Raw genomic sequence first — 20,533 nt, forward strand, 5'->3', positions numbered from 1 at the left:
CATAATTCCTGTTTTGTAATGCAAGTGTTTTAAACTGCTTACCTTAAACCCTGAATCTTTCTTAATCTTGAGTCGTAAGCCTTATTCTTTGTAAACCATCCTTTGTTGATCCCCAGATATCAATTCACACCAATATGATACTACTCCCCAAAGGTATAACTACCAAACACCAAACACTGAAACAAAATTGTTTGAAAACACAAAAACTTTTATACTGCAACCATTCTTTATAACATCAAAGAACAATACTTTGAGAAATCATTTCTGACCTAATACCGGATGCTGGTATAAATTGAAAACCATTTCTTATACATACCCTGAAATTCCCTTGAGATATCCATAAGCCTCCTTATGCTTTTATTCAAGTGTTTAACTATCGTTGAGTATGAACTTGTTTTATTGAATTATATCGCTTATCATATTGAACTGCTTTAGGATTGGATAGTTTTTGTATATGTGGACCAGATTCGTGGTCAGACCATACCAATGGTCAAGTTAGGCCAATGTGTGCCTTGGATCCGGTAATTAGAGCAGTGTTGTGTGCTTGCTCGGGGTTAGTGCGTGATTGATCAGCAGCCTAACCTTGGTTTTTAAAACTTAAAATGAATATCCAATTCTAATGATTAGTTGAAAAGAAACTTGATTCCTTTGAATCCTCTCATTTGATCATTGTTTAACTTCAGTTATCGTTATCGTGACTTGCTGAGCTAGTTAGCTCACCCTTGCGATTCTTCTATATATTTTTAGTTGAAGAGAATATGGATGATAGTGAAGTTCCTCAGTCCAAAGTGCGGGCTAAGGTTCCAGTGAGTGGATCGAGCTAGCAGAAGTTTCATGCGGTAAAGAGATAGTTAGATTGTAAGAATGATTTTATTATCAATTGTAAGTTAAATTAGTTGGGATTTGGTACGTTGTAATAAAAGTTAAGGTTGTGGCTTGTTTTCATACTTTAACCTGTTGTGATCCATGGTTTTGTTAAGCAGGGTCATTATAAATAATATTTCCTATACAGGTTGATGTATTGTGTTTGTGTTGTGGACCCCAAACTTCTGACCCGGGTTTGGAGGGCGTCACATCTTGTTTTTAACTTGTGATTCTTTGAATTAGCTGTAACTTTGGATGCTCGTTTTCGTTCTTGTTGAACCTCGATCTCGTTTATTCGTACTTTGATTATTATTTAGTTTATTAAGACCTTGTTTTATACCATGCTTTCATTGGAACCCATGGTGACGATGAGTTCGATTATGAACTAATCGTTGTCATGGGGTTCCAGCGGATTTACTTATAAATTTCAATAGTTAAATTGTTTCGATATCTTGGTGTGTGGAGATTGATTGATATCCTAGTATGGTTGTGCTTATTCGTCTTATGTGCGTAGCTAACATATAAGATAGCGTGTTAATCTCTATTGAAGCGACAGTGAATATAGAGGTTTAGAACTTGCCATGCTAGCATAGGTTCATGTATTTGTTATACATGATTCGTAGGTAACTCTAACCGTTTTACTTGCCCTATGTAATCAAGATAGATAACTTGTGCTTAAACCGTTATGTTGTCAAATTCTATAGACATATAGGGTCTCAATATAATTGGTGCCTATTCAGCTTCTATCTCTTTTGTGGATGTCTGGTAGAATGGTACTCGTGCAATGAAAGTTGGCGTTTATCAGTTTCGTGTTATCTTATTAGTGTCATCACCATCACATGCTAAGGTTAAAAACAATAAGGCTATTGAATGAAGTATTTAATGAAGTTAGGATCCCATGTTTGTCATATATAGTAATTCAACTTCAGTTCTCTTAGTTAATGTTATTTAGTATAATCTCTTAGTTTAATAAAAACCCAATTTGTTATTTGTCTTAGCATTGAGCGATAACCATACATTGTTGCATAGGTGCATAAATTAAACTTAACCTAAACCAGTCCCTGTGGGAATGAATCTGATTTATATCTTATACTACTTGCGAACGCGTATACTTGCGTGAATATTAGCGCGTGTTTTCGCCCTAACAGGACTTCCAAGGACGAAAGCAAATCACGATGCAATTTGGGTTATTGTTGATCGATTGACGAAATCAGCATATTTTCTTCCAATTAACGAGAGATTTTCACTGGACAAGTTAGTGCACTTATATCTCAAAGAAATTGTGATGCGTCATGGAGTACCAGTATCGATTGTATCGGATCGAGATCCTCGTTTCAATTCAAGATTTTGGAAACAATTCCAAGAATGTCTAGGAACGAAGTTGAACATGAGTACAGCCTATCATCCGCAAACCGACGGTCAAAGCGAAAGGACAATTCAAACGATTGAAGACATGTTACGAGTTTGTGCGATCGATTTTGAAGGCAGTTGGGATGAACATTTACCCCTAGTGGAATTTTCTTATAATAACATCTATCACGCCAGTATTGGAATGCCACCGTATGAAGCACTATATGGGAGAAAGTGCAGATCACCCGTGCATTGGGATGAAGTTGGAGAACACAAGATTTTGGGTCCAGAATTAATTCGGCAGACGAAAGAAAAGATTGAACTTATTCGAAAACGAATCGAGGCAGCACAAAACAGGCAAAGTAAATATGCAGACCAAGCAAGGAAGGATATGGACTATCAGGAAGGAGAACACGTATTGCTCAAAATATCGCCATGAAAAGGATTGACCAGATTTGGCAATAAAGGGAAATTGAAGCCACGATATGTTGGACCATTTGAAATTTTGAAGAAAATTGGGAAGGTTGCGTATGAGTTAGCTTTACCACCCCATATGAAGCACATTCACAACGTATTTCATGTATCAATGCTTAAGAAGTATAATCCTGATACAAGGCATGTAATAGAGTACGAACCAGTAGAACTTCAGGCAGATTTGTCGTATGTAGAGCAGCTGATAAGGATTCTAAATCGGCAAGAGAAGGTATTAAGAAATAAGTCTGTGTCATTAGTGAGAGTTTTGTGGAGAAACCCAGTGGTTGAAGAATCAACCTGGGAGCTCGAGAGTGAAATGTTAGAAAAGTATCCTCAGTTATTTGTATAGTATGATTCTGAGGACAGAATCCTGTTAAGGGGGGAGAATGTAACGACCGAGAAATTACACTTGTATTATATTATAATAATGATAAATTATGTGTATTATTATATGATTAAATGTGTTAAGTCATTAAACCCTAACTGCTATGTGTTACGTGTTGGCTGTTTTGATTCAAACGTGTTTTGGATATTTATCGAACGTTTTATCGTCAGTTATATATTTTATAGCAAAACCCGTACAGCTCAAACTATGTTTTAAAAGCCCGTATTTCAAACAAAATCACTGGCCCTATTTTATTAAAAATGCCCTATACCATATCGCTATTCTAAACCCCTAGACGTTTTACAAATTGACCTTTTTCGTGAAAAACGACTTTTCCAGACCCTTTCGGGTACCAAAAACCCCACAAAAATTATATTTTTATTTTTATATGATCATGAAATTATCATATATCATTTTTCTTTGTATTTTTGTAATATTCACAATTTTTGGGAATTTGTAGCATTTATTTTGTATTTATTGGATATTTAAAAATTCAATATTAATACCCAAAAATTATAAAAATTGGGGCCAAATATTTTTATTAGGAGTGTAATTAGACCCTTAATTTTACTTAGGGGTATTATTTTCATAAATATAAAAACCTGATTTACTATTAATTTTTCAGTTAATTATAATTAAAAATCAGAAAAATAAAAAGAAAATTAGAAAGGGAATTAGGGTTAGGGTTTGTGAAGAACAGAGCAGGAGGATCAAAGTCGGATTTCATCGTGATTCCGGAGTCCAAATCGTTAGTGTAAGTATCCGTTTTGAAGCCCAAGAATCGTAGTTTATGATTATATAACTGTTTCTGTTGTTTGATTGATCGAATTGAAAGTTGTTATTTTCGGTTTTAATTCTTGAATTCGGGTTTGAATTTCTGTGTATTGTTTGATGATTCTGTTAGTATAGACGTTTAGATCGTTGAATTTGGAATCGATTATGTTTGTTGGTGTCCGTTTCGTGTTCGTCGGAAAAACGGCGACGCCGCCGTTGTTCTTCGTCTCCGGCGGTGTTCGACGAGGAAGGAGGACAGAGAAAGGCCTGGGAACAGAAGGGGAGCGTCGTTGTCTTGCTGTGCTTCGAAAACGTAGAAGAATCGACTGGAATCGAATGTTTTGGTTCGCCGGATTCTCGCCGGGAATCGTTGCCGGCGTCGGGTTCTGGGTTGCAGGGTTCGTTCTTCGTGACCCGTTAACCCGAGGTCGACCCGGTTTGCAACCCGGAAACGACCCGGGTTTGATCCTTCAGAACCCAAACTCTGTTCTGATTTTATGTTTTTGAGTAATTAATTATTTATTTATATTTTAGTAATTAAAATCAGTTTTTAATAATTCTAAAAATTAATTAAAAATTAGTTTTAAATTCTGAAAAATAGTATTATTAATTTCTAAATTATTTTATTAAATTATAAATTCGAAATTAATTATTTAATTATTATTTAATTATTTATCTAATTATTTATTAATTATCTAATTAATTAATAATTGGGTAATTAATTAATAATTAGGTAATTAATTAATAAATAAGAATTAGAAATAATTAAGTGATATGATTAATAATCTAATAATTAGTTAATAATGCGAATAGTGATTCACTAATTAGAATTATTATTCGAGCGTTAGTTATTCGAATAATATTGCGGTAATTATCCGTATCGTATAATTAGATATCGGTAACTAATTGATTAACAAATCGTATGAGTTTCAATAATAATATAATAGTTCGATAATTATGCGAGAATTGCGAGTAGCTCGTAGTTATACGAGTGATTAATCGTTAAGTTGGTTTATAATTCGAGTAATTAATAATTATTCGATAAATAGCGTATCAGTTAATTAAGTCGATTGATTATTTGTAAATAATCGATCTGATCGAATAAGTAATAATAATTTGTAATAAATAGTAATAATTCCTAATAATTAGGGATTAATTATTTTAAAATACAATAATTATTAATTAATTATTTAAAAATATAATTAAGGATTGTTTAATTATAATTAATTATTTATAATTAATTATTAATTAATTAAATCTTGTTTAATTCATAATAATTCAACCGTTAGTCCGATTTGAGCGAAATGAAGACCCCTAGACTCAGAAAAATGAGACGAATCCAATAAAAATAGTTGTAAGTTATAATTTCTTCCGAAAGAGAGTGGTTTGGTGATAATTAATAGTTCATAGGTCCTAATAGGGATATAATTGAGCCGAATAAATTCCGAAAAATTATAATAAAATCAGATAAGACTAGCTAATGCAGGTATGAGTCTAGAATCGATTCTAAAAATAATTATAAGTCTAAAAATTGATTATGTGCTTTATGTGCTACGTGCTTTACGTGATTATGTGAACCTATGTGCTATATAAATGTATGTGTATATATGCGAGTCAGATAGAAACGCATGGGTAGACTGATAAGGTTGCGTGATATCAATTCAAGATACACGTATATAGTAAGTTATCTAAACGACTATCTTTCCATTATTGGTTCAGTGTTAGCAAGGCAGAGCAAGCTAGGGACAGAAGGCGGTGAGTTGAACCAGGTTAAGTACGCGCAAGGCAAGTTTTTCCCCTATTCTAAATTCAGAATAGTGAATTATATTTCCTTTTATCGTATCAGTTACCTTTGATAATCATTGTTCATATACACTGTTACCCATTTATTAATGTTTGTTTCAATTTCATTTCAATTCTTGATTCACCCAATTTATTGAATTCCCTGTTCATATTTCAATTCTTTTACCCTTGTTACATATACTCTGGTATATCCTGGTGTTGGGATATATCAAAAGCATTCTGATTGTTCCGGATGCTAAGCCTTGGACTGGATGGTTACTATACGGGCTGGGTTTTGCCCAGACCATTATTTAATAGGCCATAGTTGCCTGAGTACTCTTTATGTTGGTTGGGTCTATGCAGTTGGGTATAGATCCGCACTATATCCTGACTGATCAGCGGTTTATAGTGCATATGTTGGTTCTTGTTTCCAGTCTTGTTCATTTGGTACTCGCCAGCATTGGCAAATTACTATCCTATACAGATTCAGATGGTTGTTCCAACCAGCAGCTTATTGGTTCACTTATTTCTCTTTCTTTATACTATATATATTGTTGCAGGCTTGTTGAGCAATTTTGGCTCATCCCCTTTTATTGTTATTCTTATTGTTTTACAGTTAAGGTAGAGAATGAAACCCATCAGGACCCGCATAGTCATGAAGCGAGTCAAGCAGCGGGACCCTCTTATACCAAGAGTGTTCCTTCCCATTCCCGAAGAGAGCTTTGAATTGCCAGATCAGGTGTAGCAGGATAAGTAGTAATGCTGGATTGAATAAGAGTCTTGTGTAGTTTGAATAAAAGTTGTGTGGTGAGATTGTAGATAGAATAAAGTTTTGTAACAAAGAGAGTTCTTGAGACAGGTTTTATTTATTTGGGTTTGTAATAAAGTGTAGTATGTGGTTCTTATTTTTAACTCAACCCTTAAAAGATCCTGAGTAGTATTAGTTCGGGGTAATCATTATATTTATATTCCGCTTGTGCAGGTTTAGTTGTAGTTGTTGTTAATAATGCCCCAAATCTATACCCCGGATTTGGAGGGTGTTATAACGGGTATTAAGCAGTAATAAATGTGCACATGCAGCGTTTCAAGGAAAACACGCTTCCCACTTACTAAATGATTATGATTGTTTTTATCTCACCTAATTATATTTTGATAAAATATGACCGTTATAGTAATTAACACAAATAAGTCAAGTAAATAAATAATGCCACGTAAGCATCAGAGTTTCCATCAGGATTTAATATCATAACTTGACTATTATCAGATTTTAATAGTCATCTGAACATGGATTCTGTACTCAAAAAGTGAATGTTTGTATCTGTGATTCTTCATACAAATACTGACTTGTTTCTTCAGAGTTTAATCATCAGAACTTCCATCAGAACTTGTCCTCAGAATTTATGCAAATGACACTTAACTATTTGTCAAAAACAACTTAATCACCACAGTAATTTTCATCATTCATATGGAGTGATAGTGTGTGCATTTAGCAAAATATCAGATAAAGATTAAAGTCTGATAAACTTTAGTACATCTTAGAAATAAAGCATAACTAAGAAAGGTGCTTAAAATCTGTCATTAATAATGAAGTCTACTATAGAATAAATTTACGCAAGAGTCCAGCTCAACTATTTATGCTCATTTTATGCATCTTTTGAAATTCCTTTTTACAGTGGCTTCTCAGTGTAAGTGAGTCACAACTGCTATCAGAATTTATGCTATTATCAGAGTATTTCTCCAGTAATCAGATAATGTAAAAAGTCACCAAGAAAAATTTATTTGCTTTTTTAAATGCATATTACTTAATACCAGCAATGCACTTGGGTCTTCCCTTCCATATTTTTACTCTAGATCTCAAAGGAGTACCTGACTTCAATTTTCTTTTCTTTTCTTTTCTTCAGATAAGTGAGGCTTATCAAGCATGTGGTTCATCCTTAAGATTTACTGACATCATAATTTGACAGATTAGAAGCAAGAATCTAGTTTGTGACTTAGTAATAAGATACACAAAGTAAATTTGACTAAGCTCAAAATCAGAATTTGCTTGTGTTAATGAATTTCCACATAAACAACTAATTTAAACATGGGATTTCTAGTATGTTAAAGACTACTAGGTCAGCTTCTAGCACAATAATCCTCATTGGATTGAATAGTCACAGAACATTCAAATCACTATCAGAGTATATATAGATCCACATCAAATAACAATCAGCATTTAATGTATTACAATTTAAGCACAGATTACATGAAGATAAGACAATCTGTAAACACTGATCATAAAGTCTGATGCATGAGAACAAAAACTAAGTAGATTTAGAGAAAGAACTTGAATCCATTCCAAGTTCATTTACCAGTCTTGTAAAAGTAGCTTCACATAGTGGTTTTGTGAAGATATCTGTTAGTTGTTGATCTGTTGGAATAAAATGTAATTCCACTGTACCTTCCATCACATGTTCCCTTATGAAATGGTACCTAATGCTGATGTGCTTTGTCATTGAGTGTTGAACTGGATTACCTGTCATAGCAATAGCACTTTGATAATCACAATAAATAGGTATTTTAGAAACTTTTAACCCATAGTCCAGTAATTGATTCTTCATCCAAAGAATATGTGCACAACAGCTTCCTGCAGTAATATATTCTGCTTCTGCAGTTGATGTGGAAATTGATTTCTGTTTCTTTCTAAACCAAGAAACCAATCTGCCTCCAAGAAATTGGCAGCTTCCACTAGTGCTTTTCCTGTCTATCTTGCATCCTGCAAAATCTGCATCTGAGTAACCTATTAGCTTAAAGTCTGATTATCTAGGATACCACAATCCTAGATCGGTTGTACCCTTGAGGTACTTGAAAATTCTTTTCACAGCTATAAGATGAGGTTCTCTTGGATCAGCCTGAAATCTTGCACAAAGACAGGTAGCATACATGATATCAGGTCTACTTGCAGTTAAATAGAGTAAAGAGCCAATCATACCTCTATAGTTAGTAATATCTACTGATGAACCAGTATTTTTATCTAACTTGGTTGCAGTGGCCATGGGAGTGGATGCAGTTGAACAATCTTGCATTCCAAATTTTTTCAGTAAATTTCCGGTGTACTTGGATTGACAGATAAAGTACCTTCTTCATTTTGCTTGACTTGAAGTCCCACAAAAAAGGTAAGTTCTCCTATCATACTCATTTGATATCTTGACTACATTAGTTTTGCAAATCTTTCACAGAGTTTGGCATTTGTAGAACCAAATATGATATCATCAAAATATATCTGTACCAAAAGTAAGTCCTTTCCATGGTTGAGGTAGAACATTGTTTTATCAATTGTACCTCTGTATAATCCACTTTCTAGAAGGAATTGAGCTAAAGTCTCATACCATGCTCTTGGAGCTTGCTTAAGACCATAAAGTGTTGTGTCTAATCTGTAGACGTGATTTGGAAATTTTGGATCTTCATATCCTGGAGGTTGTTCAACATATACCTCTTCTTCCAATTCTCCATTGAGAAAAGCACTTTTCACATCCATTTGAAAGACTTTAAACGTTTTGTGAGCAGCATAAGCCAAAAAGATTCTTATGGCTTCCAATCTAGCTACTGGTGCAAATGTTTCATCATAATCAATACCCTCCTATTGAGAGTAGCCTTTAGCAACCAGTCTTGCTTTGTTCCTTGTAATTATGCTATCACTGTCAGTTTTGTTTCTGAACACCCATTTTGTGCCAACAATTGATCTATTCTTTGATCTTGGCACTAGGGTCCAGAGTTTATTTCTTTCAAATTCATTCAACTCTTCCTGCATTGCTTGCACCCAATCAGCATCTTGAAGAGTTTCTTCCACTTTCTTTGGTTCAGTCTGAGATAGAAAAGAATGATAGAGAAATTCATTTGATGTTACTATTCTAGTTCTGACACCTGCTTCAGGATCTCCAATTATTAAGTCAGGTGTATGTGCTTTAGTCCACTTCCTTGCAGATGGAAGTTGTTCTCTAGAACTGGATCCTCCCCTATGATCCATGCTGTCTCCATCAACATTTTCTGATGCTCCCCCTGTAGTTATGCTCTCTGAAACTTCAGAATTTGAGTTGGATCCTTCAGGATTTGAAGTATCAGAGTTTCCAGAATTATCAGAATTTGGCTCATCAGAACTTGATGAATCAGAACTTGAAGAACCAGTGACAGGTTCTGATGCTTCTTGAGAGTCTTGAGTTGTGGTAGGATCATCAGCTTGCTCCCCCTGGACAGGTGCATTTTCCCTTTCAATAGTTACCACAGTTTCAATGACATCAGAACTTAACCCGTCAGAACTTACAGGATCAGAGTTTAAGTCATCAGGATTTTCAGCATCAGAATTTAAATCTTCATTTTCTAATCTCAGCTGATCATGATCATTGAAATCTTCAAGTCCACTAATCTTCTTATCATCAAAAGATACATTGATAGATTCCATGACAACCCTTGTTTTTAAATTGTAGACTCTGAAGGCTTTTGTGGAAAGTGGATATCCAATAAAAATTCCTTCATCAGCTTTTAGATCAAATTTTGACATCTGTTCAGGATGAGTCTTAAGAACAAAACATTTTCAACCAAATACATGAAAGTATTTCAGATTTGGATTTTTTTTCTTCACCATCTCATATGGTGTTTTTCCATGCTTGTTTATGAGTGTAGCATTTTGTGTAAAACAAGCAGTCTGCACAGCTTCAGCCCAAAAGTAGGTTGGTAGCTTTGCTTCATCAAGCATAGTTCGTGCAACTTCAATGAGAGTCCTGTTCTTTCTTTCTACAACTCCATTTTCCTATGGAGTTCCAGGTGCAGAAAATTCATGTTTGATTCCATGCTCTTTGCAGAACTCTTTCATGATTGAATTCTTAAATTCAGTGCCATTATCACTTCTTATTATTTTAACAAAATCTTTGAGCAATTTATCCAGCTGTTTGACATGATCAGTTAGAGTAGATGTAGTTTCATTCTTCTTGTGCAAAAAATACACCCAAGTGTATCTTGTGAACTCATCCACTATAACCATAGCATATTTCTTTTTTGCAATAGACATGACATTGACTGGACCAAATAGATCAACATGCAGTAGGTGATAAGGCTCAAGAATTGAAGATTCAGTTTTGCTCTTGAATGAAGATTTTCTTTGTTTTGCCTTTTGACATGAATCACAAAGGCCATCAGGTGCAAATACTGATTTTGGAAGTCCTCTCACAAGATATTTTCTTACAAGCTCATTTATGTTGTTAAAATTTTAATGAGAGAGTCTTTTGTGCCAATTCTAGCTTTCTTCAATTGATACTCTACTCAATAGATAGATTGCAGAACCATCAGTACTTGTTGAAAGTCTGGCTTCATAAATGTTACCATGCCTGTAACCTTTCAGAACCACTTTTCCTGTAGATTTGCTTACAACTTCACAATGTTCTTCAAAGAAATCCACATGATAACCTCTGTCACATATTTGACTCACACTTAGCAGATTGTGTTTAAGTCCTGAGGCAAGAACTACTGTTTCAATGATGACATTCCCAAGATTAATATTGCCATATCCCAGAGTTTTTCCGATGTTGCCATCTCCATAAGAAACTCCTGGGCCAGCTTTCTCCACAAAGTCTGATAGCAGGACTTTATTTTCAGTCATATGTCCTGAACATCCACTGTCCAGCACTAGGATATTTTTCCTGTTGCCCTGCAATCACAAAGACCACTATTGGTTAGTTTTAAGGACCCAGACTTGCTTGGATCCTTTGGCCTTTTTAAGTTTGTTAGCATTTGTAGCGGATCTAGTTTCAGAGTTTATGCTAACATGCTGTTTATCAGAATTTATATCAGACTTTGCATCAGACTTTACACTAGAAGGAATAATACTAACTTTCTTTAAAGAAGGTTTTATTTGATAATAATCATAGTACAAACTATGATATTCCTTACAAGTATAAATGGAATGCCATATACTACCACAATGAAAATAAGGATTTTGTGGCTTAAACCTAATAGACTGACTCTTAACTCCTGATTTAGGAGGTAAAGAGTTTATATCTTTATTTTTCCTGCAAAAAGAAGCAAGATGGTTAGAGTTTCCACAGTTATAACATTTCTTTCTAGGAGCATTAGGAACAGGCATATAATTTTTGTTTTTATTCACACCTTCCTTTCCATTCCTATTTTTCCTAGCTTCCTTTACCTTGTTGACATTTCTAATCTTTTTCAGCTTATGCTTAAGCTGCTTCTTAGTCATTAAACCTATGTTTACTTCAGCTGGTTTATCCTGTTCTAATTTGTCAGAAGTTGATTTTTCTTTTTCTCCAGTCCTAGATTCTTTCATCTTTTCAGAATCAGACTTTACAGTTTTTGCTACAAACTTAACATGATTTACCTTTGGCTTAGCAGTCTGTTTAACAACAATTGGCTCAATTTGTTCAGTTCCTTTCTCACTTTTATCATCTTTATAACCTAAACCCTCTTTCCAGTTTCCACTACTTAGTAAATTCTGAGTAGTTCTGCCAGAGTTAGTCCAAGTTCTGATAATCTCTCTTTCCTTTTCTAAGTCATCTTTTAGAGATTCATTCAATTTTAACACTTCATCTCTAACATACAAAGCATCATCTCTTTCTTTCTTAGTTTGATGAAGAAAAACTAACTCCTTTTCTAAATAGTCATTCCTATTTTTAAAAGCAAGATTTTCAGATGTTAATCTTTCACATGTTAAAGTCTGATCTCTATAAAGAACATGGTTTAAAGATATAATCTCAACTCAGTAATATCATCAGTATGAAAAGCATAAGTTGTTTGAGGTACCTTTAATTCAGCAGTTTCAGGACTGCCATTAGCATTTGCCATCAAGGCATAGTTCACCTCATGTTCAGAATCTGAAGTATCTGTCCAGCTTTTCTTCTTTGTGACAAGTGTCTTGCCTTTGTCACTTTTTCCTTTCTTGCAGTCAGGAGATATGTGGTCTCTTTCACCACAATTGTAGCATTTGACACTTGAGTTGTCTCCTCTGTCAGTCTTTCCTCCTTTGGCTTCAGACTTTCTGAACCCTTTCTTATCAGAACTTCCACCTTTCCTGGAAAACTTCTTTCCCTTTTTGAATTTCCTGTAGGCTATCTTTGTGATACCCTTCACCATAAGAGCACACAATTTCATCATCTCTTCATCAACATCCATTTCAGGTAAACTTTCAGTTTCTGAATCATCATCATCAGAATATGATGACTCTAAATTAGACTTTATGATGAGAGCCTTTCATTTGCCCCTCTTTGAGATAACAACTTTAAGAGATTCCTCATCAGCTTTAAGAGCAACTGTCCTTGACTTTCTTCCATGCCTCTTGCTCCTTTGATCCATCGCAAGTTCATGAGTCTTGAGCATACCATAAATTTCATCAAGAGTAGTTTCAGTAAGGTCATAGTTGTCCTTATGGTAGTAGACTTCAAATCCCAACTTTCAGGAAGAGCTAAAAGGAATTTTAGATTTGAATCTTCAAGATCATATTCTTTGTCCACCAGTGACAGATCATTCAAGAGTTTGGCAAACCTGTCATATAAATCGGTTAATGACTCATCAGCTTTTGAGTCAAAGTGCTCATACTCTTGAGTGAGTATAGTCTTCATGTTCTTCTTGATTACATCAGTTCCCTGACATCTTGTCTCCAAAGTATCCCATATCTCCTTTGCAGTCTTGCAATGAATTACCCTGTTTGACATGACATTATCAATGGCACTATGCAGCAAATGCCTTACCCTTGTATCCTTGGCAATAGATGAGATGTCTTCAGCTGTATACTCACTTTTCTCCTTTAGTATGGTCTTTGATGGTTGATCAACAACTACAACAGAGAGCTTGGTTGGCCTATGCGGTCCTTCATTAATTCTGTCAAGGTATTCTGGATCTGTAGCTTCCAGAAACATAGCCATCTTCACTTTTCATATGGGATACTCAGAAGGTCTCAGTATGGGAACCCTAATAGTCTCATATCGACTGTGGGTTTGAGTGTTTTGAGTTTCTTGAGTTTTGGTGGGCTTGATTGGAGTTTGTGTTTCTTCAGACATGATTGTTTGGATCTTTACTGTATGTGTGTTAACATATAAGCTCTGATACCAATTGTTAGGTCACACAACACTGTAGAAGGGGGTTTAATACAGTGTTTATATAATTAAATTGATTTAACACAAGTATGTAACAAAGATCTAGTATATTAAATAACCTCTGTTACAATATGAACTATTGTTCTCTCGGTGATGAACAAATATCACTAAGAGCTGCTAGGTTACAATGTAATCTTCTCGATAATGATAACACATATAGTGTAAACCCGAAGTCTGTGTTTATATAGTACACAGTTACAAGATAACTTCTAATTGATATGGAATACAATTATGCCTCCTAAAATATATCAATCAGATATCTTCTACAAGTCTTCCAGTCTTCTAACTCTTTCCATGCATATTTTCTTTTGTTTTAGTCTCGATCTTCTCCTGTAAATCAGCTTCCTTCCTTAACTGAAAGTCTTCCCGCACTTAAGTTCTGATATGACCTTAAGTTTTGATATTAAGTTCTGACTTCCATTAAGTCCTGATTTCAGCAAGTCCTAATTTGTCCTGTTGTTAAGTTCTGAAAACTAAACACAAATCATATTAGACATGACATCTCAAATATATCTAACAAATATACATAAGTATGGTACACCAAAAGTTGAAAGCCTAGCCTATTAGTAGTTCCTACCTCACTACAACGGCATCAACGCCTACAAGAAACTGTGGAACATTTCCTATCCATTCGTGAATTGGGAGCTTGGTCATGTTCATCTTGTCTATCTGTTGTTGTGTGATGAAAGAAGAAAGCAAGGGTGAGCAACAAGCCCACCAAAATAATATGTATAATAATTAATAATATATGAGCATTCTCATAGTACTCATGAAAGTCTTGGTCAAGAAGAAATGAACCAAGTTTGATATCTTAACACGACGAAGTCACAAGATATTCAGTATATATATACATATATACTTTTCAAAATCTTTTAAATCCTCTAACATGTATAATATATACAGAGTTCCAGTTTATAACTGTATAAAAATATCGTTGTAAGGTGATCTCATATATCTAACCTTGTCTCAACATTTTTCTAAAAATCTTTGTCATGCATAAGATAATCATTTACTGGATATAAGTTGAAAAGATGAAGTTACAAGACATTCCAATATACTTATATTTTTTTTGGAATACTACTTGAACTACCACCGTTCAAGGTATAAATAGTTCATCCCATAGATGAAGCTACAAGACCAAACTTGTATTTGTATAGAATCAATTTTTGAAATATCATCAAAATGAAATGAAGTTACAAGATACTTCATTTGATGAAAACATAATTTTGAAAACTCGACCCTACCAACACTCAACAATCACCCAGCCGTAGCCTTTCTTTCGAAGTGCTCTGGGTAGTGTTGCAGAAATATCCAACTGGATGATGAACTCATTACGGGAGTTTGCCGCGCCAGGAAGACCACTCACGATGATCAGTCGCAGTAGTGCAACCCCACCATTTTCTACATGTAGAGGAGAACAGTCGGATTTACTTGTCGACCGAACACTGGACTCCTAAGGAATGGACCGTCTTAGCGGAACTTCCGGGCCATTTGGGCCAATATAATAAGGCTGGGCCGACGCCACTCGACCACTTACGCCACTCCTAGTTCAGATGAAATCCATGACTCTAAAACGTAAAGCTCGTCCCCCGTTTCCCCAAGTAGAAACTTTTTGATACCACTCCAACAAGAAGTTGTATCTAGTTGGAAAGGAAAACTCATCGATATTTCCCAGGCGATGCCTGTTAACGGATTAACTTATTCCACGAATTTTACTTCCCGAGTGTTGGGTAAGTAATCAAAAACTCTTTTATCAAAACAACAACCTTGTTGCGAATATAAAAATACATCATGGAGCCGGATCCCTCAGATTTTTGAGCGAGTATTTAAATCCCCTTCGAAAGGAAGATCTTAAATTTGAAAACGAGTTTTGGGATCCGCTTTAACTTTCCGAAAATAGTTTTGATAAAGTTTGAAAATAATCTCTGTAAATATTTAAAGTAAGAATGATTTGATAGTATCAATTATTTTCCGAATACTTGGCAAATGTCGAAACATTATTCTTTAGGAAAATAAAGAATATTATTGAATAAAATAAGCGGAGTCATAAGTCCTCGAATGAATATTCAGACTAATATTTATTTATTAATAGATATAAAATAAGTTTCATAACTAGAAACTCTATTCAATAATTAAACTAGTCTTTGATCATAATAGGAATCTTAAATGAATATTGAAAAAAAATAATATTCACTTATAATATAAAACTATCGAATAAACGTTATTCAATTAATAGTTTTGAAATATATATATATATATATATAATTTACTCGGAAACATCGCCTCCCGGTTTAGAAAAATGTTAACCTTTGGGTCCCCAATACTAAGCGTATACACAACTACTGCTTATCTCTAGCATAGGTATTATGCAGTTTATAAGCATTTGAATTGATAATAAAATATCAAGATTTCACAACATGCATATATATACCATATCAACATGCTCCAATATATCGCAAGATTTTCTAATAACAACCATGCACTTATCTCAAGATAATGCATCAATATATTTACATCACAACAACAGTATAACGGGTAGAAAACTTGCCTGAGTGTTCCGGGATAGACTTAAGCTTAGAGTGGGTCCGGTAACCTATGAACAACAACATAAGCCAGAATTAGACCACGGTCGCTTAAGAAACTAGTCAAAACTCACTCATACCCTAACGGTCGCTTACAGTCGCTTATACGCTTAACGATTTGCATTAATCGCTCGCGTACCCTCGGCTTCACTAATTTTAATAAATTAAATGTTACGAATTTTAAGGCGAGTCTTTAGCGAGTACTTTACCAACTGCCTAACCCACCTTACATAATTGTTTCATACTCCAATTAGTCATTTAAGGACCTTAATCAAGGTTTCAAAGTAAAGTGAGGGGTAATGGTTCGCTCACGAAACGCCGTTACTTAAAACGGTCATTTCTCCTAAACCGTACATCGCATCTAAGCGAACCACATACTAAAACGAAGCTTACGACATGATCTAGCTAAACAAGGCAAAGTTCAGAATCTTACAGTGAGTTTACGGGTCCTAAAGTTAAGCACAGAAACAGTTAAGGAAAATCGGGCATTATGACGGCTATGTTTACGCGATTCCCAAAATAATTACCATTCTAAATCCTCATCAATTTACTCCCATCCTCCAACAATCAATAACATAACAAATACAACTTAAACCACTGAAAAATCAGTCCACACTCCAAGGTTTTACCAACTCATTCAATCACTACAAATTCACCATTCAAAATCAACACAACTTCACAAAAATCACTACTAAACGTGGATTTAACTATACATTTACCAATTCATCTAAAAACTCAAACAATCAAGCTTAATACTAAAGGTCAAGAAGTTTTTATACCTTTATTTGTGAGTGAAAACTTTCTAGGGAGCCTTAAAATCTTGATCAATCCTTATACAAGCTTGGATCTCACAAACCATCAAGAAAATATAAAGTTAGATTTTGAAGTTTCTAAAAGTACGATTTAAATAACTGTAAATATGAAGGTCTTACCATGATTATTTGGACGAGACTTGTGAACAAGAGTTGTGGGACATCTCAATACCTTTCCAACGAGCTATAGAACACAATATTTGCGTGAGTATTGAAGGAGATATGATAGTTTGAAGTTGCTGGTATCATTTTGGCCGAGAGCAAAATGATGAAATGAAAAAAAAATGAAAAAGCTTCTTTGATTTCCTTGCATAAATATCTTCTCCCTTGATGACATCATCCATCATGCATCACTTTCTTGCCATGTGTCAATCCCTTGTGATTTGATGATGTCATAATCCTTGGCTTCTTGTACAAACTTGTCTCTTGGTCGCTTATTTGTTTTACGGTTCGCTTAACTCTCGTTCTCGTTAATAGTTTGAGGGATCATATTCGGGATCTTATTACTTGGGTTTCCCCGAACCTTTATTAATATATTATATTCCTTTAATGATCCTCTGCTATAATCCTTAAATAAAAATCCTTTTAATCATGTTACCTTATACTCAATTCTTTCGGTATCTGGTGGATTTTCGGGAAAAAATCAAAGTGTTTGGATTCGAATTATGACGACCTTTACATACACTTATTTACTTTGTGGAATACTAATACGATATCAGAATTTCCATAACAGTACTCCTATATAGCGTGATCTGATAATTTTCCTTAATCTGCATAGTCAGAAAAAATTACTATTCATCAGGGTTTTAAAAATTTCCAAAATTGGGGTTATTACATTTCTCATACCTCCTTCTTCTCACACGATGGCGCAATTCAACTGGTTTTACAACCATTTCACTAATATTGTGACTATCTTTCATGATGGAATACAAACTCCGTACCACATCAATGCCATCTCAAATGACATCTGAATTCAACTTCCAGAAGTCATCAAAAATGATCTTCCGGGATTCCAAAAAGATCTTCACCTCTACACTCTTCGATAGCAAGAGAGGGCCATTCGCCTTGATGTTCTCTTTGTTGAAAGCAGGAAGAAGCACTGAACATCCTCCGATCGTTTCTCTTCACCATCAGCTTTGTCAGGCTTCTTAGACCAAGGTTGTTGATATTCTTCTATTTAGACTAGGATTTTCTTGTAATCATCTTTTGCATGTAATCAAAAAAAATTCATGAAATGTACTTCTTTGATCCTTTAATAAAATTCATTTTGTTTACAAGATTTAGTCTATGTTCTTGGGTGTGTATGCGTGTGAGTATTTTTATTGTAGCCTTTAATCTCAACATCACATTATTAACATATATCTTTTTATGATTCTTGAGATTAAAATTGTGGTCTTCTGATATGCTTGAGTGTTTTTGACAAACACTGATGAATTTGAATCGTCAAATCCTGACGATGTCAAATCCTGACAGAATAAGAGGTACCAAATACTGATGACAGGTCAGCTTATTTTAATTTAGAGTATTATTGACAAATGATTTCTGAACTGTTTAATGCTGAAAAAGTGATTGTCTTCTTAATTACTATATAAAAGTGGATAAACTGTTGAACAAAGTCACACAACGATTTACTTCAAGAGCAGTGCATTCTTTGTTGCTGATTTCGCACATAACTCCACTTTCTATTCCAATTTTTCAGTAATTATCCTCTATCAGAAGTCTCCAAGTGTGCTACATCAAATTAAGCTCTGCAAACTTATATTTGCACCAGAACCTCTGTGACACATATTATCATACACACAACCTCACTATTCACATCTAACAAACATCTTTCCTCAACACCTACAAACATCATGTCATCTTCTGAACTTTCACCCCTCTTCAATCAAACCACCATTATTCATGGCAAGACTTTTGGAACCAATAACTACTTGGCTCCACTTATACATTAGTAGTTTCCTCAATCTTTTCATGATATACAAGTTTTCTTACTCCAATGTCCAATTGGATATGCTCTCAAAAATCCTACTAAGGTATCATACAGGGCTGTGATGCAGGTAAGGGATAGAGCTCTAGTTAATGCAATAAATACTGGTTTCTCTTTTGAATTTAAGGGACACAGGTATGAGGTGGATGCAATTGTTCTTGTTCAAGCACTAAGATTGGCTGCCTGTGATGGTGCTCCTGAAAATTATACAACTGAGCAGCTGTTTGATATGCTCAGAACTCTGAACTACAAAGGTGACATCACAATAATTGGGAAATTAACAATAACCAAGTTAAAGAGAGAATGGAATTTCTTCTTTGATTGCATCAACAGATGTTTCTTGAATAAGACAACAAATTTTGATTCTCTTCCCTCCACTTCTCTGAAAATTGGGTATTCTCTTCTCCATTCTGGTAATTTTGACTATGGTAACACAATTCTTCAATTCATAATTGCTAGGAGAACAGATGCATCAAGTGTAATAGGGTATACTAGATTTCTTCAACTAAATTTTAATTTTCTATGCCCTAATGTTGAATTTGATAATGATGAATTGCTTCATGTATTTCAAATTTTTGAGAAGGCTATTACAGATCATATTAAAAGAGATGAAAAGAATAAGTTTTAAGGACTTCCCTTCCTGCCTCAGGAGATCAGGAAATTTCTATTGAGAAATAGACCTACTCCTTCACAAGTGCCTGCAAATCCTGATGCAGGCACCTCTGTTCAACTTCCTGATGCTGTGGAACAAGACACTACCCATCTTATTTCTAACCCAAGCATTTCTTCTACCAAACAGAACTCCAATCCAGCTCCTAAATTAGCCTCCTCTGATGTCTCACAAAAGACATCAGTTGTACTAAAGAAAAGGCTGGTTAAGAAATCTGTTCAATCTAAACCAGAGAGCTCACCAAGCCTCACTAAGTGAGAGTGAGAAGAAAGAAGAATGCTTTCCAGTTTAAAAAAGAAGGCTGATCATGCAAGATGATTCTAATTTGATGATCAGATGCCCATTGGGCCTAGAATGAAGACAAAGTAATCAACAGTAGTAATTCCTGATGACTCTGTTGACACAACTGGAACTAAAGAGCCAACTACTGGTGCTAGTGCTCTGATAAAAAAGGTTCCAGTGAACAAAGATACTGCTGAGTCCAAGAACATTTCCAAGAGCATGCAGAAAAGAAAAGCTGAAGATGTGGTTAGGTACATCAGAAAGAAGAAAAAGACTCAGTCCTCTGCTATGGATGTCAGTCCACAAGAACCTAAGTCTCAAAGGGACTTAGCAACTGTAGTACATCCAGTCCCACAAGAACCATCTTCTCAAAGGGAAGATGCATACACAAAGGCTGCACAAATAATTTTTGATTTTGCTCAAGGTGATCTTC

The sequence above is a fragment of the Apium graveolens genome, chromosome 7 (genome assembly GCF_009905375.1).
Source record: "Apium graveolens cultivar Ventura chromosome 7, ASM990537v1, whole genome shotgun sequence".
Taxonomy (NCBI): Eukaryota; Viridiplantae; Streptophyta; class Magnoliopsida; order Apiales; family Apiaceae; genus Apium; species Apium graveolens.